The sequence below is a fragment of the Scyliorhinus canicula genome, chromosome 2, assembly GCF_902713615.1.
Source record: "Scyliorhinus canicula chromosome 2, sScyCan1.1, whole genome shotgun sequence".
NCBI lineage: Eukaryota > Metazoa > Chordata > Chondrichthyes > Carcharhiniformes > Scyliorhinidae > Scyliorhinus > Scyliorhinus canicula.
Genome location: NC_052147.1, coordinates 245,304,103 through 245,326,689, shown reverse-complemented (window position 1 = coordinate 245,326,689; position 22,587 = coordinate 245,304,103). Strand labels below are relative to the sequence as shown.

The following is a 22,587-nucleotide window of genomic DNA, read 5'->3' as shown; positions in this document are numbered from 1 at the left end:
ACAAAGGAAAAGGTTCTGGGGAAACTGAAAGGTCTGAAGGTGGATAAATCACCTGGACAGTATGGACTACACTCCAGGGTTCTAAAAGAGGTAACTGAGGAGATTACAAAGAACAAAGTAAAGTACAGCACAAGAACAGGCCCTTCGGCCCTCCAAGCCCATGCCGACCATGCTGCCCGACTAAGCTACAATCTTCTACACTTCCTGGGTCCGTATCCCTCTATTCCCATCCTATTCATGTATTTGTCAAGATGCCCCTTAAATGTCACTATCGTCCCTGCTTCCAACACCTCCTCCGGCAGCGAGTTCAAGGCACCCATTACCCTCTGTGTAAAAAAAACTTGCCTCGTACATTTACTCTATACCTTTCCCCTCGCACCTTAAACCTATGCCCCCTAGGAATTGACCCCTCTACCCTGGGGAAAAGCCTCTGACTATCCACTCTGTCTATGCCCCTCATAATTTTGTAGACCTCTATCAGGTCACCCCTCAACCTCGGTCGTTCCAGTGAGAACAAACCGAGTTTATTCAACCGCTCCTCATAGATAATGTCCTCCATACCAGGCAACATCCTGGTAAATCTCTTTTGCACCCTCTCTAAAGCCTCCACATCCTTCTGGTAGTGTGGCAACCAGAATTGAACACTATACTCCAAGTGTGGCCTAATTAAGGTTCTGCAACATGACTTGCCAATTTTTATACCCAATGCCCCGACTAATGAAGGCAAGCATGCCATATGCCTTCTTGACTACCTTCTCCACCTCTGTTTGGTGGACCTGTGGAGCCCCTTTCAGTGACCTGTGGACCTGTACACCTAGATCTCTCTCACTTTCAATGTGGAGGCATTGGTGATAATCTTTCAGGAATCACTGGAGGCAGGAAGGGTCCCAGAGGACTGGAAAGTAGCTAATGTAACACCACTGTTTAGAAAGGAGGGAGGCAGAAGGCAGGAAAGTATAGGCCGGTTAGCCTGACTTTGGTTATTGGTAACGTTTTAGAGTCCATTATTAAAGATTAGATCGCGGAGTACTTGGAAGTGCATGATAAAATAGGACTGAGTCTGCACGGCTTTGTGAAGGGGAGTTTATGTATGACAAATCTTTTAGAGTTCTTTGAGGAAGTAACAAGGAAGTTAGACAAAGGAGAATCAGTGGATGTGATTTATTTAGATTTCCAGAAGGCCTTTGACAAGATGCCGCATAGGAGACTGTTAAATAAGTTAAGAACCCATGGTGTTAAGGGTAAGATCCTGGCATGAATAGACGATTGGCTGACTGACAGAAGGCAGAGAGTGGGGATAAAGGAGTCTTTTTCAGGATGGCAGCCGGTGACTAGTGGTGTACCTCAGGGGTCGGTGCTGGGACCACAGCTTTTCACAATATACATTCATGATCTGGAGGAAGGAACTGAAGGCACTGTTGCTAAGTTTGCATATGATACAAAGATCTGTAGAGGGACAGGTAGTATTGAGGAAGCAGGCGGGCTTCAGAAGGATTTGGAAAGGCTATGAGAGTGGGCAAAGATGTGGCAGATGGAATACAATGTGGAAAAGTGTGAGCTTATGCACTTTGGAAGGAGACTATTTTCTAAATGGGAAGATGCATAGGAAATCAGAAGCACAAAGAGTCTTGGGAGTCCTTGTTCACGATTCTTGTTCACACAAGGGGCTTTTCACAGTAACTTCATTTGAAGCCTACTTGTGACAATAAGCGATTTTCATTTTTGTTTCATTCTCTTAAGGTCAATGTGCAGGTTCAGTCGCAAGTTAGGAAGGCAAATGCAATGCTAGCATTCATGGTGAGAGGCCTAGAATATAAGACCGGTGATGTACTTCTGAGGCTACATACAACATACAGTGCAGAAGGAGGCCATTCGGCCCATCGAGACTGCACCTACCCACTTAAGCCCTCACTTCCACCGTGTCCCCGTAATCCAATAACCCCTCTTAACCTATTTGGACACTAGAGACAATTTGGCATGGCCAATCCACCTAACCTGCACGTCTTTGGACTGTGGGAGGAAACCGGATCACTCGGAGGAAACCCACACAGACACGGGGAGAACGTGCAGACTCCGCACAGACAGTGACCCAGCGGGGAATCCAAACCTGGGACCCTGGCGCTGTGAAGCCATAGTGCTACCCACTTGTGCTACCGTGCTGCCCTTTTGGGCCCCATATCTAAGGAAGGATGTGCTGGCCTTAGAAAGGGTCATGAGGAGGTTCACAAGAATGATGCCTGGAATGAAGAGCTTGTTGTATGAGGAACAGTTGAGGACTCTGGGTCTCTGGGTACTCGGAGTTTAGAAGGATGAGGGGGGATCTTATTGAAACTTACAGGATACTGCAAGGCCTGGATAGAGTGGACATGGATAGAATATTTCCAGTTGTAGGAAAAACTAGAAGCAGTGGACACAATCTCAGACTAAAGGGATGATCCTTTAAAACAGAGATGAGGAAGAATTTCTTCAGCCAGTGGGTGGTGAATCTGTGGAACACTTTGCAGCAGAAGGCTGTGGAGGCCAAATCACTGAGTGTCTTTAAAGCAGAGATAAATAGGTTCTTGATCAATAAGGGGATCAGGGGTTACGGGGAGAAGACAGGAGAATGGGGATGAGAAAAATATCAGCCATTATTGAATGGCGGAGCAGACTCGATGGGCTGAGTGGCCTAATTCTGCTCCTGTGTCTTATGGGTGTACTCTTCGATACTCACTAATTCCATTAAAGACATCACTTTCTTCATAGAATTGAAGTAATTTTTCAAATTGTTCCTTTCATATTTCAAACTATGGATGCACCCACTGTCAGTGCCTCACACAATTTTTCAATGAAGCATCCTTATCCTTATGATTGCCACCAATGTGATTATGTTTTGCTGCATTATTCTCAGATGCCAAATGTGAAGGTCTGCTAAAACTGCAAATGGACTGAGAGTAGAAAATGGCAGGCAATTGGAGACGCAGTGATTGGGCAACATGAGAAAAGACTGCGTGATGTGACAAAACCACTTCGTTCATGAAGCCCCATGAGTCCATAGGTCGAGTGAGCCCAAACCTTCTGGATTGATTGCAGCGCCTGAACAGTCGAGTGGCAAGTCTGAGAGTCATTTGTGTCTGTTCAGAAGATTTCCAGAAAATTGGTATTTCCCAACCTAAGATTTCCATGCTGGAGAGGTTAGAGCGTACTGGGGCTTTTAAAATTTATTCCATGTTGTAAAGCTCGCAATTTGTTGCCAGTCAAATGTGAAATTAGTACAAGTGGTTTCTGAGAATTCCTGAGCCATCTTTTAGCAGTGAGACACGCTCCGGTGATTTCTTCTCTTGGTCTCGTTGAGGCAAATCTTCCAGCTGAATCCTTAAATTGCTGCAGGTTCCTTCCTCCAACAAACTTTCTCCAGCATTTTCTCTGGTATTTAACACAGAAAACAGTCTTTTCCGTCTGCAAACTGCTATAACGGCTGTTCTCTCTCTCTTTCTTCACATGCTTCACATCCACACTGATCTTCAGAACTGAGCCAATGTTTCTACAAATAGAGATGATCCTGTTAACCTGGCCACTCTGAAGCCGCCTCAGGGCTACCACCTCTACCTGATTTTAGGTCAGCCCCCACCTTCCCTTGATGAAAATCCCAATGGTTGGCACTACCGGGATGGAGGCAGGATTATGATCTTGGGAAAATTTCTTTAAATTCCACCTCCCTGATGAAAATCCGACCCGCAGGATATTTACAGCAGGAAATGGATGCCTTCCTTCTGTAAGAAAAGAAAACATAGGGCGGGATTCTCCGACCCCCCGCAGGGTTCGAGAATCGCGGGGGGGGGTGAGGGGGGGGGCGGCGTGAACACCTGCTCCGCCGCCCTGACACCAGCTGCCGAATTATCGCGCGCCGGTTTTTGGGCGGGGGTGGGGATCGCGTTACGCCGGTTGGGGGACGTTGGCAGTGCCCCCCCCCCTAACAGATTCACAGACAGAGAGATAGAAATGTGTTGCAAACTTCAAATTAGCCATTAGTTACAAATCCTTAGTTGTAATGGATTAAATGCTCAATATCATTCAGCTTCAATGGAGTTTTAAAATAGATGCGGGATTTCTAATACACTCACCCAACAAAATAAATAAAGACCTGGGGACAGATATGCACAAATTATTGAAGGTAATTCGGCTAAGTGAGGAAGTTCTGAATAAGTCATATCCACTTGCCTGGATGAGTACAGCTCCATGAACATTCAAGAAACTTGAGACCATGCAGGACAAAGCAGCCCACTTGATTGGCAGCCCATGAACCACAATAAGCATTTGCTCTCTCCATCACTGACACATGCTGCCAGCATTATATAACATCTACAAGATGCATTTAGCAACTCACCAAGGCTCCTTCGACAGTGCCTTCCAAATGCATGACCTTTTCCACCAAAAGGACAAGGGCAAGGGGTGCATAGGAACACCACCACCTGCAGATTTCCCTCCAAGTTGCACACCATACTGACCTGGAAATGTATAGCCGTTCCTTCACTGACACTGGGTCAAAATCCTTGAACTCCATTCCTCCCAGCACTGTGGGTGTCCAGAGAAAACATGCACTCCAGGGGTTTAAGAAGGCAATACACCACCAACTTCTTAAGGGCAATTAGAGATGGACAACAAATGCTGGCTAGCAACACCCAAATTTTATTAATCAATATCCTGGACGTTATAAATAGAGCAATAACTGGTGCACAAAAGCAGGAACGTTATGGTGAACATTTGTAAAATAGGTAAGAATGTGAAATCTTCAGAGAAGGAGCCGATAAGATCAACAGGAATGATTGCCAGGTTGAAGCACTTCAGTTATATGGATGGAAGTGGGTTGTCCTCCTTAGGGAAGAGGAGGTTGAGAGGAGATTTGATAGAAGTGCTTAGAATCATGAGTGATCTAGTTAGTGTTGATGGAGAAAATCAGTTCCCATTGTTGGAAGGGCCAAGGAAGAGTGGGCATGGATCTAAGGTGAATAGTAAAAGAACCGATGGCAACATTAGGATAAGTATTTTTACGCAGTGAGAGTTCAGGATTTGAATTCACTGCCTGAATGGAGGAGGGGGATTATCCAAAATAGATTTGGATAATCACCTGAAGTAAAAGGAATTCCATGGCTACTGGGAAAGTGGAGCTAGTTGAGTGGTTCTGCACAGAGCCAGCTTTGTACAGAATGGGCTGAATGGCATCTTGAACTATGCTGTGTTGCTCGTTATGCTCTCCTTAATTTGCTCTGTTTTAATTACGTTTACTCAAGAGTCGGCAGGTATCTTTTCGATACCGCCATAAGGTTCAAAACAGAATACTGATCAAAGACTCGATACACCAGTTAGTAAGTTTGAAATCAATGCACATTTATTTACACACACAGTCAATTATACTCATGCACAAACTCTACTCACGAAACTACAACTACTACTAAAAGCCTTTACTTAGCTTTGGGTGCCCACTCAGTCAGAGGGACAATGGCCGTTGTCCGATTCTGAGGCTGCTGGCTTCGAACTGGTGTAGAATAGTAGCTAGGAGCGCCTATATCGTAGCGTGCGTTGACCTTAGACATACTTGCCTGGTGCTTGGCGGGTCTCTTGTTGCTGAGAGCCAAGGCCAAGGTGAAGATGAAGAAGAAGAGAGCGATCTGTCTTTGGGGACTCCTCTTTATACCCCAAAGGGGCTTTGCGCTCTTTTGGGCGGGCCCTGAACTTGGCCCCAATTAATTGGACCATGTCCTAATCATTTGTATTGATTTCTCCAATAAAGGGGTCGTTGCTTGATCACTGGGTGGGTCCTAGGTGACCGTTGGCCTGCCTTTGTTTTAGTCTCCACTGCCATTGGAGAGTCTGCCCTGGTACTGATTGCTTAAATATTTCTCTTTTGTCCTCGGAGATAGCTCATTACTATGCTAATGGCTTGTAGTATCGGTTTTGTCTGGGAGCTGCAAGCTCCAATCCACAGGCAAACCTTGCACCTGCTTGTTTCCATAAAACTGTCCAATTTTCCCTTTACTCTTTGCAAGTGTCTATTTTGAAATCGGGACATGGCCACCCCAGGTGGCTACACTCCCTCCTTGTGATCCTCAATGCGAAGCGTGAAGGATCACATTACTGCGTTGTCTTCATTCTCTGACCAAGCAGGGCACCCATGACTAGGGTCTACACTGACCTATACTATGCAACACAATTTTACATAAACAATTTTAAATACATACATTATCCAAAAAAACTCTATGGGGCGCTATGGCATTAAGGCATGCATTATAAAATAAAAAACTGGAACCTCTAACTATTCTCAATAAACTATCCTCACTCAAATAATTCAGAAAATATCCTAACATTTTAACTGTACAAAAATAGCAGCATACACATTTCTCTGCCTTGGATCGAGTCAATCCGCTTTTGCTCGATCTCGCAATTACCATGCGTGATAACTGTTCCCAAGTATATCACTTTCTCTTCCAAAATCTGGGCCTTTTTGGGATTTACCTGACAGTCAATTTCTTCAGGATTCCTAGGAGTTCTGCGAGAAGTGAAATGTGCTCTGCTTTTGTGTCTGTCTGTAGTAGCAGGTCGTCTACATACTGGACCAGACATTCAGGGCAGGAAACTTTTGCTTGTCCATTTGCCAGCTGTCGGTGGAAAATGGAAGGGGAGTTGTGGAAACTTGTGGAATGCATGTCCATGTATACTGCTGTCCTTTAAAGGTGAAGGCAAATTTGTACTGGCACGCTTTAGCCAATGGAATGGACCAAAAGCCGTTACTGATGTCCAAAATTGAAAATAATCGTGACTGGAGTCCCTGTTTGAGCATGGTCTCGGGACTTGTGGCTACGGTGGTGGCTGCTGCTGGGGTTACTTTGTTCAGTTCCCGGTAATCAATGGTCAGTCACCATGATCCATCCGGTTTCCTGACGGGCCAAATCGGGGCATTGTTTGTGGAGGCTACTGATCTCAGTATGCCTGGGTCTTATAAGCTATTTATAACTTTTAAGTTTTCTCCCTCTGCTTCCTGGGGAAATCCGTATTGCTTCTGGGGTCTGGGGTCCGGACCTGTAATCTGCACAGAGCCAGCCATACTGCCACAGTCGTGCTTGTGCTGTGCAAATGCTGCTTTGTATTCTTGCAGGACTGCCCTAACCTGTCTGTCTGCACTAATGGTTCGCGGGTCGAACCAGATGTCTCCTACTGAGCTAAACCTGTTTACATACTCTCCTACTATGAGCGTGGTGGGGGCTTGTGATGCCTTTGCCATTTTCCATGCACATTTGTTGACTGGATCAAAGGAAAGGTTATGGGAGCTCATGAAATCGATCCCTAAAATATGTTCTACTGTGTGGGGCAGATCAACTAACACTATGGGGTGCTTTGTGGTGATGTTGCCGATTTGTATTGCTACAGGGGCTGCGATGTGTCCCTGCTGTAAGTGGCCTGTAAAGCCGCTGAGGGTGATGGTGTCTGTTGTGGGCCACGTGTCTCTCTGAAACATCGTGGAGGAATTGAGTGTGGTGCGGGACCCTCCTGTGTCCCAAAGAAATTCTACGGGCTGACCCCGGACTTTGCCTGCTACGACCGGTCGACCGGACTTATCCCAAAGGGTGTCGCAGACCCAAGTTGGGGAGCCCGAGCACCGTCAGTCTGTGCCGTTCATGTCGCCATTCTCTGAACGGGCGCTATGAATAGGCTTTGCCCTATTCCGATTTAGGGTGCCTGTCTGTTGGACTCTTTGTTGTTTCTGTGGCGCATTGCACTCTCGTGCAAAGTGTCCTAACTGTCCACAGTTATAACACTCCTGTGATTTGGGCTGGGGTAGGTTGTTCCTACTCTCATTTACCCATGCGGGGTCTGGTGCGCTTTAACTGTATGCATGTCTGCATCTGCCTGCTCTTCCTCGGGTTTCTTAAATGTGGTCTTGCTGTGAACGGATTGCTCCCATGCGCGGGACAACCTTTTCAAAACCAATTTCTCATTATGGGCCTCAGCTGAGGGGTGGTAATTTATGCAAGCTCTCTGTCCTGCCTCTGTTGCATGAGAGACCAGGATTCAAGTCCATTTTGCCATGTTATCTGGGGACAAATGGGCGCGGGCTAATTCTCCAAAAACTGCTGTGAAGTGTATCCACAAGCGTCCAGCAAACGCTGTGGGGTGCTCCGTTTTCTTTTGCCTACATCTGTTTAGCCTTCTACTGGGTCTCCTCTGTAAGGGGCAGTTTAGCACAGGGCTAAATCACTGGCTTTGAAAACAGACCAAGCAGGCCAGCAGCACGGTTCGATTCCCGTAACAGCCTCCCCGAACAGGCGCCGGAATGTGGCGACTAGGGGCTTTTCACAGTAACTTCATTTGAAGCCTACTCGTGACAATAAATGATTTTCATTTCATCTTTCATTTCATTTCATTTCATTGTAGCCGATCGCATCAAGGATTGCTGTTTGCATCTCTGTTAGGGTGCCTCCTCCTACATTCTGTGGGTCGGGAAGGGCTGCCACGACTGAAGGGTCGAGGCTTAAAACTGTGAGCTTTACCTGCTCTCTCGTCCAGGCCGTACATGGTGGCCTGCTGTTTAACCTTAGCGAAGAATTGGTGGGGGTCTGAAGTGGGGAGGAACGGTGTAATTTTTTCACAAGCGTCCCGTAATTGGGTCACGGTTAAGGGGGTTGTGTACAGAAAATCTGCTTCTCCTTCTGCTGTGGCCCTGCGGTGTGTGGTTACTGGGTTCATGGGGGTTTGTTCTGCCTGTTCAGTGGGGTGTTGGGGTGCTCTCCTTTTCTGGGGCTTCTCCTGTGTACATGCTCCATGTTCGTATCTATGGGCTGTTTCATTTAATTCCTGCCAATCGGGGCCGTTTTCCTGATCTAATTGGGGTCCGAATGTGCTCTGAAAGCCATTTTGAACTGAAAGCAGGGATTGCAATTCTGCAATTTGCTTCTGGCACTTTGCGTGGTCTACGGAGCTCTGCCTTTGTTCCGTTGTGGAAGCATGGAGTGCTCATAGGGCTGCTTTTAAGTCATTGCACTGTTTCTGCAATGTTTCTACCTGCTGCTCGGTTTCCTGTCTTACCAAGACCGCACGTTGTGTGTCCTGGTAGGCCTTATCATACTGCGTCTGGAAGCTACTTAAGTGCGCAAGACAAGACTGGTATGTCCTCTTGGCATCATCCACCTCTCTGTCCTTTGCTGCTAGCTTCTCTCCCAACTCTTTATCCTCCTTCTCAATTGCGCTCACGTCTACCTTACTGGTCCTATCTCTCTCCTCTATCTCTCTACGGAGCGTCCGAACGACCTCCTCTGTGCCTCGCAATTGTGCCAGATAGGACACGATTGCCATCGGCTTGCGAGCTTTTCCCAAGCTCTCCTTGTGGATTTCTGTCAGGTTCTCCCACCAAGTATGTCCAATACTCCCGGGACCTGTTTCCTCATTAGCGCAGAATTCGCTCCAAAGGGGCCATCCTTTCCCTTTGAGGTATTTCCTAATTTCCTCTTCCCAAACGGGACACTGTCCTACTCTACTGGTCGCTGTGACCTCGAATTCCTGGGGGTACATGAGGCGTTCCATTGCCTTCAATGCCATTTTTTCTAACTCTGGGTTCTCTACTCAATTTGGAACAAGGGGTGATAAAGCGGTGATGTAGACACGGGTACGGCTTACGCTAATTTCCAGCCTACAAAACTCCCGACAGTTTTACGCAACAAAATCTCTCAGGTTTATCCCTGTTAGTACGCATGCATTAACACACTTCCAAATTCTGGAGGCTTGATCAGTACTGCTTAAACACTTGTGGTTTTTCTGTTTCCAATTGAATTTCTAATTCAAATTTTGGGTTCTCTCGGAGTAGTGGGGCCACTTCTAAGTCGAGTCCCGTCAGATGTTGCCAGTAAATGTTGCTCGTTATGCTCTCCTTAATTTGCTCTGTTTAAATTACGTTTGCTCAAGAGTCGCTAGGTATCTTTTTGATACTGCCACAAGGTTCAAAACCGAATACTGATCAGAGACTCGATACACCAGTCAGTAAGTTTGAAATCAATGCACATTTATTTTCACACACAGTCAATTATACTCATGCACAAACTCTACTTACTAAACTACAACTACTACTAAAAGCCTATACTTAACTTCGGGTGCCCACTCAGTCAGAGGGACAATGGCCGTTGTCCGATTCTGAGGCTGCTGGCTTCGAACTGGTGTAGAATAGTAGCTAGGAGCGCCTATATCGTAGCGTGCGTTGCCCTTAGACTTACTTGGCTGGTGCTTGGCGGGTCTCTCGTCACTGAGAGCCAAGGCCAAGGTGAAGATGAAGAAGAAGAAAGCGATCTGTCTTTGGGGACTCTTCTTTATACCCCAAAGGGGCTTCGCGCTCTTTTGGGCGGGCCCTGAACTTGGCCCCAATTAATTGGACCACGTCCTAATCATTTGTATTGATTGCTCCAATAAAGGGGTCGTTGCTTGATAACTGGGTGGGTCCTAGGTGACCGTTGGCCTGCCTTTGTTTTAGTCTCCACTGGCGCAGGGTAGTCTGCCCTGGTACCAATTGTTTCAATGTTTCTTTTTTGTCCTCGGAGATAGCTCATTACTATGCTAATGACTTGTAGTATCGGTTTTGTCTGGGAGCTGCAAGCTCCAATCCACAGGCAAACCTTGCACCTGCTTGTTTCCTTAGCACTGTCCAATTTTCCCTTTACTCTTTGCAAGTTTCCATTTTGAAATCGGGACGTGGCCACCCCAGGTGGCTACAGCTGTAACCATGTTATGATCCCATGATTAATGCATGTAAGTAATGTCTTGCATATAACAGCATCTGAGCTCTGGGCCCAAAACCCATTTGTTATGGACATGGTGAACATTTAGTCACTCCTACATTAGGTAAAGTCGCCATAGTTCCAGATGACCATAGGCTGCTTTCCCGTTTTGAGGGGGAGAGCTGACTGGTGATGATTTAACCTCAGGGTCACAACATCTCAGGCTAGGGGCAAGGTTGACAAGGTGGGGCCTTCATGAGTCAAGTACTGGTTTTGATTAGCTCCATATACCAGTTTTAATGTACATATTTTGTTAGTGATACTGAGGTATTATGTCTTGTTACTTGATTGCACAATGACCCTCTTGCTGTGATTTAACAGCAGGAGCATATTTTCCACAATTCAACAAGGACTCTTCCAAAATCTACTTAATCACACACCATCACTCCTCTTGCCTTCATGTTCTCTTTATTTAAGCAACTGCTTAATATTCCCCAACTCAATGGCTGCTTCCTTTTTCGCCCTCTGTACAACCACCATGTTCCAATAAATTAAATGACCCAAGTTATTAAAAACAAGTGTATTAGGCATCCAATTGAAGCAAGCATTTTTATATTTTCAACATCAAGGAAGTTTCAAAAACAATGGGGGCGTTTCTCCAAACTGGAGACCAAGTATTCGCACCTATCGTGAACGCCGTCACGTTTCACGACGGAGCGCAAAGGGCATGGGGACAACTGATTATGGCCCCCAAAGTTGGGCTGTGTCAACCTGCGCATGCGCGGGGGACTTCTTCAGCGCGCCAGCCCCGACTCAACATGGCATCGGGGTTCAGGGGCCGGCCGCGCAACAAAGTAGGCCCGGGAGGGGAAGAGGCTGGCCCGCCAATCAGTGGGCCCCAATTGCGGGCCAGACCCCATTGGAGACACCCCCCCGGTGAAGGAGTGCTTTTTCCCACCCCACAGGCCACCCCCCAACCCTTCGCGCAGAGTTCCTTCTGGCAGCGACCAGTGGTGAATGGCGCTGGCGGGACTCTGTCGTATCCGTGCGGCCCGATTCCAGCAGCCGGCACCACGTCAAACGCGCCGGCACAAATGGCGCCGATTCTCCGCACCTCGGAGAATCGCGCGCCGGCATCGTGGCGCGGTTGTGCCGATTCTCTGGCCCAGTGCGGGGCTCGAAGAATCACGCCCAATGTGTAACATCTTCATTAAATGTATGTAGATGAGATTAAAGTTGACAGAGCTTGGCAGTTTCACAGATGAATGTGGTGGTGGCACTGACAGTTTCCACTTGTGCCTGTTTCATTTTGAAAACTGATCTGCCATGTCTCGATAAATTATCAGGCGAACGCATTACAAGTGCTGCATTTAAATTCATGGTTTTACTCCAAAAGAAACAGGCTGCAGTTTACATACTGATTTTAAATTATGCAATCTTAAAACACAAAATAATTGAAGGGAACTAACCCTATAATCATTCTTACTGGTAAACACAATGGCCAAAAAACGTGAATTTCCTTCCAGTAACAATCGAGTCAGCTTCTCAGATGTTAAAGGAGAACATTTCTTGAAGTTAATTGAAAGCAATTACTTTCCTAATACTATCCATCCACGAGTATAACTAGTTGTCACTGTAAACATTTTAAAATTAGATTTTTGACATAAAAATACAAAATCAAAGCTAATATGTTGATGAAGATCATTTGAAGCAGTACATGGGCAATAATCTTATTCCGTGTAAAGCAGCCAAATAACCATATCAGTACAGTATATGATGCAGTGAGGGTGGAAAGTAAACTCCTGTAGTGTTGATTGAACATTACATGTTTATTTTTCCTGCTGCATTTTAAAACCTTGAATGAACATGATTAGAACCCAAACTCATGATAAGATGAACGGGTTGCAAACAACATTTGCATAAACCGAATTTGCTCAAACCGCTTTTGGAAATAATTACATGAAGGAAGGCTGAGTGGGATAAGTGCTGAAGATGTATTTGCAGATTTCAGCCCTAGTGTAGGGTGAGCACTCTGTCTGCAGCACATCTGCTTCATTGGCTGAGGAATGCCAGATGGCACACGGCATAGTACATGGCTGCATCTCATGGCTGATTCATAGAATAGCATGATGACTGAAGACCACAGCAGAGCTCACAGGCTGGTTATCAATCCTGGCAGCTGGATGCAGAGGTGGATGCCTATTGAAAGCGACAATGACAAAGGCGGATGTGAAAGTTAATTCTGCACATCACACATTTCCACTTGAGGATTTTACGCAATATTTTTTGGAAAATTGCTTTCCTTGATCGCGATAGCTAAGGTTTTGGAAACCATGTCCAGGTACCAATGCAACACGACCATTCAATGGAGCAATGCGCAGTATTCAAACCTCAATTTCACTTGGTTCGCACTGCTGCCTCACGGCACCAAGGACCCGGGTTCGATCCCGACGCCGGGTCACTGTCCATGTGGAGTTTACACATTCTCGCTGTGGGTCTCAACCCATAGCCCAAAGATGTGCAGGGTAGGTGGATTGGCCACACTAAATTGCCCCTTATTGGAAAAATTTAAATAAACAAAAAAAGATTCACTCGTGACTCGAAAACTGAATCACTTAATCCCTGCCTTATTTTATGCAAAGCATTGAATATTTATGATGGATTAATAATACTTGATAAATGTCAATCATTAACATTTCCATTGCAGTACTGCAGATATATAAAAGATTACAAATAGCAATAAAATGATGCACAAAATTAAAGAAGATTGGAAACTGTTGTCTTCATTAGTCTTGGTGCGAAATCATTCTCTGTACTCAAAACTAAATGTTAAAATCTACACATGCAACATTTATCAATTATCACTGCTGAAGCTTGTGGCCTCAATTTCCTTCTGTTGGCAAATTAATGGTGGAGCAGGAATACCACCATCAATGTAATCCACTGCTAACATTTCTCTGCAGGGTGGGTTTAACACTGGTGGGAGGGAAGAATGTTAAATGTTGGTTCCTCGAGCTTTGGAATGATTACTGAGACTTTGGTATGTATTGAAACAGAACCCGGTTTCTTTTGTACACCGGCACCAGGTACAGCTACATGCTCTGGCCTATAAACAATTATTGAGGATAGAATTGATCGTCACATGGAAAAATGTAGATTGATTAGGAAGAGCCAGCATTGGTCTCTCAAGGGGGAAGTCATATTTAACTAACTTGCTGGAGTTTCCAGAGGAGGGAACAAAAGGCGTTGATGAAATGTAATGCTGCTGATGTAGTGTACATTGACTTTCAAAAGTACCACACACCAGACTTGAGAAAAGTTATCGCTCATGGACTAAAAGAGATAGTAGCAAAAAGGGTACAAAATTGTCTCAATAATAGGAAGTAGATAGTAATGGTCAATAGATATTTTTCAAGTTGGAGGAAGATTTTCAGTGGATTTCCTCAGGGGTCAGTATTGGGACCATTGCTTTTCCTAATATATATATATTTAGTCTAGATCGTGGTGTGCAGGGGATAATTTCAAAGTTTGTGATGATTCAAAACCTGGATGCATTGTAGACTTCAAAAAGACAGAGCGAAGTTAGTGGAGTGGGCAGATAGGTGGCAGATGAAGTTCAATGTAGAGAAGTATGAGGTGACAAGAAATAACATGGACAGACAATATAAAATAAGTTGTGCAATTCTTAAGGGGGTTCAGGAGCAGAAGGACCTGGTTGCACATGTTTGTGGATCATTGAAGGAGTCAGGACCGGTGGAGATCAGCTTATAAAGCATATCATATCTTGGGCTTCAGCAATAGAGACATAGAGTACAAGAGCAAGGAGGTTCTGGTGAACTCGTACAAGACACCAGCTAGACCTCAGCTGGAATATTGCATGCACTTCTGAGCTCCATACTAAAGGAAAGAAGTGAACGTATTGAATAGAGTGCAGAAGATTTGGCAAAATGGTTGGAGAGATATGAAATTTCAGTAATGAGGAAAGATTGGGTAGGTTGGGACTGTTCTCCTTGGAGTGAAGAAGGTGCAAAGGAGATTTAATATAGGTGGTCAAAATCATCAGGGGCCTGGACAGAGTTACTGGGGGAAAACTATTCCCGCTGATGAAAGGATTGAGATGAGAGGGCACAGATTCAAACGGATTTGCAAAAGAAGCAAATGTGATGTGAGACAAAGCAATTTCATACATGGAGTGTTTCAGGCTTGGAATTCATTGCCTGGTAGTGTGTTGGAGGCAGATTCAATCGAGGCATTCAATTGGACATTAGATGATGATTTGAACAGGAAGATATGGTGGGTTTTCCATCCTTTCCCACTGGTGGGATCTTCCTGTCCCGCGGAAGGCAATAGCCCAGTGGCGGGCTGCCAGGCAGTGGGGCAGGCGGGCCATACAGAATGACATCAACCTTGGTGGGACCAGTAGATCCTGCTGGCAGCCAACCTTGAGCCGCCTCCGCCACTCAAAATCTCGTTGCCAGGGGGCCATAAAATTCTGGCCAATGAGTAAGGGATCAGGCAAAGGGTAGGAGAAAGGCACAAAGTCAGCATACTCATATGGACAGTTGGTGCAGACATGATGGGCTGAATGGCCTCCTTCTGCGCCATAACACTTCTGAGATTCTGTGATCCATGACTCGGGATTACACAGCTGAAACAATAAATATTGGAGTCCAGACTGAACTTGCGAAATATTGAAGAAGTCGATATGCAGGCAAACTAATAGCTGCCTTCAGTAAAATGTCTTTCTCAATTTAGTCTTCACATTGGGAATGCCTTTCTGTAGCTCCCTCCATCACCTATCATGGTGGTAATTATTTGGATTGGGTGGGTTGGTGGGATTAACCACACCATATAGAACACATTTATATGAAGAAAATTGTTCTGTCAGCAACTCTTAAAAATAATTGGTGCTTTTCTGAGAGGATACTTAGGTACATTGTTTTTGTAGTGGGTCTAAAGAATAGGCTATAAGAGCTGGATTTTTGACCTGGAGACAGAAAACAGGAGTAGCATGTTTTTGTGTCAGAATCCCAATTCTGGCGGGAATTGTATGAGTTGCAGATTTTCCTCGTGGTGAGCCTTCATTTGGGACAGAAACGGGTTTCCTGTTGGTGGGACAGGAATAGAGACGAAGTTTCACACATCCACGGCAGGTATCACTGTGGCTGCAGATTGTCCCAAGGAGATAGTTTGTGCCATAGCCAGCCATTACACTACCGGCACCAGAGATGGCACAGGGACGCTGAAGGCCTTGCGCACATGAGGGAAAGGAGGGAGGTCCCTCCCTAGAGATTTTCTGGAGAATTCCACCTCACCATGCATCAGGTACATCTCTCTCTTCAGCAACACCTCCCTCTGCCTGCATGGCAAAGCACCACCTGACCACTCCAGGCATCCCACCCCATGCTCCCTGAGCCAGTGTCACTTTATCAATTATGATTCAGATACAGTGCATCAGTAAAGAGGACATCTGTCACCTGGGTGATGCACCAGTGTGCAGCCACCCATGAGATGTCACGAAGAACTGCAGTTGATGAAGGCAAAGTTGTCTGAGATCACCAAGCCTGGAGAACCTCAGTTTAATTTCCACTGTCCACAGTTATACACCTCTGCCTGTCGATCCGATCCTCAGAGTTGTGACCCTCTTGTCAGCCTCCTGAGGTCTGTGTTCTGCTCTTCCTGTGTACGCAGGTACTCCTCCTTTCCAACGGCCTCGATTTCTGAGGATGCAGCACCAATTTCCAGCTGCACCCTTACTGGTAGTCAGGTGGAATCCACACCGATTTGCCCGTTGCTTCCATGCTGCCTACAGGTTGCCTGTTGGTTCCAAGAGGGTGCCAATGACACCGTTTTTAATTCTCCCTCCGCCCCTGACCTGTAATGGAACTCTAACTCCACAGATTAGATTTTAAATATAATTTTTACTTACACTTCATTCCCACCTCCATGACATGTTCTTGCCTTCATGCAGCTCCTCTGACAACAGACAGCTACTGAATTGTGGGGCTGCCTCACTGGAAATGTAAATAATCCTTTCCAGAGGCAAGCTCCTAACAAAATGAAATGAAAATCGCTTATTGTCATGAGTAGGCTTCAATGAAGTTACTGTGAAAAGCCCCTAGTCATCACATTCCGGCGCCTGTTCAGGGAGGCTGGTACGGGAATTGAACCGTGCTGCTGGCCTGCCTTGGTCTGCTTTAAAAGCCAGCGATTTAGCCCGGTGTGCTAAACCAGCCCCTAAACCGAACTCACAAAGATACAAATTAGTCGCTGAATAGGAACAGACCTGCTCTGAACTTGGCTCCCTCCTCTGTGCTCAGGTAGAGGCGAACAGGCCAAAATGGGGATGAGACTTCTGACTGCGTGGTTCTGTGCACATTTTCTACTCAATCCCACCTCTGTTTCGGTTCAATCGGATCTGGTAAAATTGGCCCTAAGGATCTATCGCAGAAGGTCCAAATTAACTCCAGATGACAATCCAGGTCAGCGTGTATGTTTAACATGGTATTCTTAATCCAACTACTACCTAAAAGAGTACATGTTGGGGAGAATTTACTCTGTGTACAACAATGTTGTAATTTGTTTTCATGAAGATTTCCTCAAAGTGATATCTCTATCAAAATCAAAAAGAAAGTTCCAAAATAATTCTTTGCAAAAGATATTAATCAGAGAAAATCATCATGAACTCAGTCATACTGTCACCACACACTACACCTGGAGACCAACTCTGTTTCTCTCTCCATGTTAGGGTTCTGTTCTCCATGTTCGGGTTCTGCTATATTTACCACTCAGCAAGATAATGTATTCAGTTTAACTTCTTGCCACTTATTTCTCAACTAAAATAGGTTTTAAATCACCATAAGAGCTTTAGTCAGTTGTGCTAACTACCGACTTGGTTTTCAGGTAAAATGTCTCTCTCCCAGGAGCATTTCGAGTAAACAAATATATCTCCGAATAAAACATACATTACATTTTACAGATACATTACATTATAGCAAAAATCTTTCTCTTGAAGAATTTACCTTTCCAAGAATATAGAATTTACGATTAGAGAATCCGAGAAGGGTTAGGAGTCTTGAGGTTTACAGAGTGAGTCAACAACTTTTTAAATGGTTACTTAATACTTTATTACAAGCTTAAATCTTAGATTGCATTCTAAAAATGTTTGCTAATATTCCAGAGTATAAAATACAAAGTAGATATTTGCTTAAATGTAAACTAAACATTCAGCTGCACTTAGAAAATAAAAGTTGGATATTCAAACAAATAACAACGTTTTTATACTCACAATCAAAAGTATATCTTTTTGTTCTCTTTGTCTCAGCTTGAGGGACAACTATATTAGGTCTAGATTGTCAGATGGCTATAGAAAGCTGACTGACTTGTTGATCTAAGTTTTTAATTTAAAGGAAATCTGTTGCCTTTAGAATAACCTAACCATTGCCCAACTCATCGTTAGACCCTTTTGTTTGAGGATTTCTTGAGGAGCAAAAAAAATAGAGGTTTTTCTGAAACACAGCTATTGCTTGTTTGCCTCTCTGGCAAAATTGTGTTCAAGGCCCTTGTGGCTGCATGTGTGTGCGTGTGCAACTAAGGTTGTTTTTCTCTGCGTTTTGCAAAGGGTTTTTAGCTGTGCTTTTTGCTGAGTTAATGTTTTAATTCTTTAATTGACTGAGTCAAATTGATTAAGTTTTGAATGCCCACGGATGCTGCCAGACCTGCTGAGTTTTTCCAACACTTTTTGCTTTTGTTACCCTGTCCCTAATCTGGGATTTTACCAGTTTATTATGATGGGTTTAAAGAAAATATTTAAGAAGGTACCCTTTGTCTGAAACAACCAAGAGTACAGTTGAATTGTAACCAAGTTACAAGGTTTCACATTTTCCGACTACATTTGGATTAACCCGTTTACTTTCTTCTGCTGGTCAATTCATCTGATCTGTCATGGAAGAAGAGCAAGGAAAAATAATGGAAAAGGAGAGCAAAAGGCAGACAGAGGAAAGGGGAGCAGAAGAGAGTGGATAAAAGAGGAGTAGTGAGAAAGGAATGAAAGAAAGGTTCAACATTTGTAAGAACATAAAAGATATTTAGTCCAATAACACATCCCTGGATTGGCTCAGGAACTTGCGAGGAATAATTCTTTGTTGCTGCCTCTTCTTCCTCTTCGAATTCTAGCTATTGGATTTCTAACGTATCTGAAAGGAATCCCTCTGGAAACCGGCATTTTTTGGAGGGAGGTATCAACAGGAACTTGCAAAACTTATGGACAAGACTGTAAAGTAGAAAGAAATTGAAGAGGCAAATCACATCCTGTTACGTGCAATGATCACAAGGACAAATTAAATTAAATTATTGATTTTTGAAAAGAACAATATGAATATTGTATGGCAAATGAAGGATTACTAATTTTAAGTAAATGCATCTGACCACCAGGTGGTGATCAAGAGCAGTCACGTAGATCACGTGACACCCTTGATTCTGGGAGAAGGTGATGATCAGACGGGATAGAAAGTAATCATGTGTTCAGTTGATCTGTAGATAGAATTACAGCATAGTTTATTCAGCAACTTTTGTATCTTAGTAAGATGTTTGAATCTAGTTATAAGTAGTGTTAATAAATTAGCTTTGTTAATCAACATAGCTTGATGTTCTTTGTTGAACACGGCACATCAAAGCCATCCTTATCAAGAAAGCAGAGAACATCACACACGATCCTTCCATTGACTTGCCCCAAATGCAACACAAAACAAATGGTAACCTCAGCAATATTTTCTGAATAGCTTCAAGAAATCAATGACCATGCCACTGGAGATACTTTAACATTGCAGCAATTATGCATAACTGCACAGCACATTAACAGCTCACCATGAAAAATATGAATCTTACTTTTTCAGCTGACATACAGCAGATCTAATCTTGAATTGAAGGAAAAAGAGTCACAAATTGAATTTTGTACACCATTGATAATGGAAGGGAAACTTTACTCACATTTCCAAAGCTACTTTACACTGATTGCCAGTCACCAATAGAACTTAATGGTGATCGACAGGTAGCAAAGTTCATACAAATATGAACAGGATCAAAGGATTAAAAACACTATTGCTGTTATTATATAGTTTTTGCACACTACTTTATATTGCATTGGTGAACTTTAATGCATCAGCTTAAAACTGTATATTAACCCCAGAAACAAATCTGCAAACTGCTGACCGTGTCAAATTATTGGTTGTTTTTAATAAATTCTGATGAAAGGTCATTGTCCTGAAACAGAGGTATCGAATTTATCCCAGAAGTCACACTTTGTATGATCTGGTCAATTTCTATTCCGTGTTTATTGAAAGAGCATGTATTGCGCACTTTCTGTGTGGCAGTTAAGCATTTATTATCAGCAGAGGCTCTTTAATATGGCCATGGTTCCTTTAGTTAAAAAAACACTTATATGGGATGCTTAGTTTGTTTCTGCCAGGATAACTAATATGTATTTCATTATAAGAACATAAGAACTAGGAGCAGGAGTAGGCCATCTGGCCGCTTAAGCCTGCTCTGCCATTCAATAACATCATGGTTGATCTTTCTGTGGACTCAGCTCCACATACCGCCCGCTCACCATAACCCTAAATTCCTTTACTGTTCAGAAAATCTATCTATATTTGCCTTAAAAACATTCAATGAGGTAAATTATAATTCCACAATATCGTGTATGTTGAGCATTCTTGACATCACAACACATTTAGGTGCACAGCCTGACAGAGTAAGAGCGCCACCAAGTGGAAATAAATAAATTTCAGTTTCAAAAATTGTGTTTTCAGGGGTCTTCCTTTCACTCAGTAGAAACAAATGCTAACCAGGTTGCCACACCGCAGGGTACTTCACCAGTTGTCAGAGCATGTTACAGAGATGTTCTGCTCACAGTCTAAAATGGAAGAGCGGAGAAGCTCCCAAGTGGGTCTGATGATGTCACCATTTAATCATTACTTTACTTAAAATACAGAACATCCCGCCCCCTTTGCTGCTGTAGTGCGACAACAAATATTAACTTAAGCTTTTACTCATGGTGAACAGTGAAGATTTAACAAAGTGTTATTGTACTATTTTTTATGTATGTATATAGTATTTTAAGTGGAGGATCGTTCTGCTTCGGCAGAATCCATTGTTCAGGAGTCTATTGTTTTCACACTCTCGGTTGTCTGCTCCACACTTGGCTCAGGCACATCATCTAATAAAGTTGGTTCTTCTTCAGCTTCTAAAGATGCTGTTGGTTCAACTATTTAGAATCTGAATTCAACTCAGATCATAGGATCAGGGATTTCCAAACCTCGGCCGATGTTGGCCTTTCACTGACCGACTCTGCAAATTGTCTTTTCAAAACGAAGATTTGATCAGTGTGTCCCCTCCAAAATATATCATTGTCGGTTTGCACTGTATAAGAAATAGGCCACTGCCTTTGCAAGTGATTTGGCAGATACCCACTTTTCACTTGAAGAGTAGTTTCTTGATAAAACACTTTCTCCTTGATCAAAGCTTCTTGGTTATGATGCCTGTTCACAGGGAGTAACTTGGTTTCGTCGTTGCCGCTCTATAAAAGGTAGCAGTGTCAAGCAGTAAGAGCAACTCAAACTTGGTTCTCAATTTCCATTTTAAAGACAATATTGCCGGTGAGTTTTGTTGTCACATGGGCAGTGTTTCTACAGGAAATCAGAAACTTGTGTACTCTTAGCTAACCGTCCTTCGCCCTTTGATGCTTTGATGGCATTCTTCAATGACTGTACCAACCTCTCTGCCAATCCAGTTGTGCAACGGTGATAAGGAGCAGTTTTTATTTGTTGTATACCATTGTTTCAAAGGTAGTTTACAAATTACTTTGACATGAACTGAGTCCTATTATCACCAATTAATTGTTGCAGTTTGCCAAACCATGCAAATACTTCATCCAGATGTTCGGTTGTCTTTTCAGTAATCGTTGACTTCATTATCATTTTTTCATGCCATTTGGAATGTGCATCCGCTAGGATAAGAAACATATCCTTCAATTGGTCAGGCGAAATTGATATGTACTCTTTGCCATGGTTGCTTTGGCCAATCCCAAGGGTGAAGTGGTTGAAGAAGTGGAGTATTTTGTATTCGAGCACAAGACTGGCATTGACCTCCTCTTTCTTCAATCTGTGAATACAGTCCTGGCCACCATAAATAATTCCTTGCTAGTTCTTTAACACGTACAACTCCTCAATGTCCTTCGTGGAATCGATCCAGTACCCGACTCTGCAAGCATGGAGGACCGATGACTCTGATCTCCCACAGAAGGCTTCCATTTTGTACTGTTAATTCAAGTTCCTTTGTTCGGTCCAGCTTGAATTCTGGATTCTTCCTCTGTTTATCTAATGGTATACCTTCCAAAATCATGTCCAGGACCTTCCCCATCACTGGACCTGACCTCATGTGTCTTTGCACTTGGAGATGCAGTAACAGGTACACTATCCACCTGGGAACAGTACACGTAGTTCAGAGTTCCCCTGTGATTCAGCTTTTTCAGGCATTGGTAAATGTGATAGAGCATCAGCGTTTGCATGTTGCTCAAATCTTCTGTATTTAATCTTGGAATTATGCACTGATAAGATGAAGGACCATCTCTGCAAATAACTCATGGCTAGAGACAGCATTCCTTTGTCTGGACCAAAAATCATTGTTATAGGCCTGTGGAGGTCCATTAAAAAGGTAAAATGTCTTCCATACAAGAAATGATGAAATTGTTTGACTCCGAATATTATACTCAAGGTTTCTTTTTCAATTGAGCATATTTCTGTTCAGTGCTTCTCAATGTTCTCGAAGCGAAAACTATTGGTCTTCCATCTCC

General features: G+C 43.9%; 2 long non-coding RNA genes across 3 annotated transcripts in view; both read right to left on the bottom strand.

Moving 5' to 3' along the window:
* Positions 1-12,153: 12,153 nt before the first annotated feature.
* On the bottom strand, positions 12,154-17,173 carry LOC119962079. Its single transcript, XR_005459804.1, has 3 exons — positions 17,023-17,173; positions 16,666-16,786; positions 12,154-12,935 (listed from the first exon to the last, which is right to left on the bottom strand). It is a non-coding gene; the product is annotated as an uncharacterized LOC119962079 (long non-coding RNA).
* Positions 17,174-17,929: 756 nt separating this feature from the next.
* LOC119962078 overlaps positions 17,930-22,587 on the bottom strand; it is a 60,542-nt gene continuing 55,884 nt past the window's right edge. For both annotated transcript variants that reach the window (XR_005459802.1, XR_005459803.1), the window contains exon 3: positions 17,930-19,008. This is a non-coding gene — a long non-coding RNA (uncharacterized LOC119962078). The remainder of the gene's footprint in view (positions 19,009-22,587) is intronic.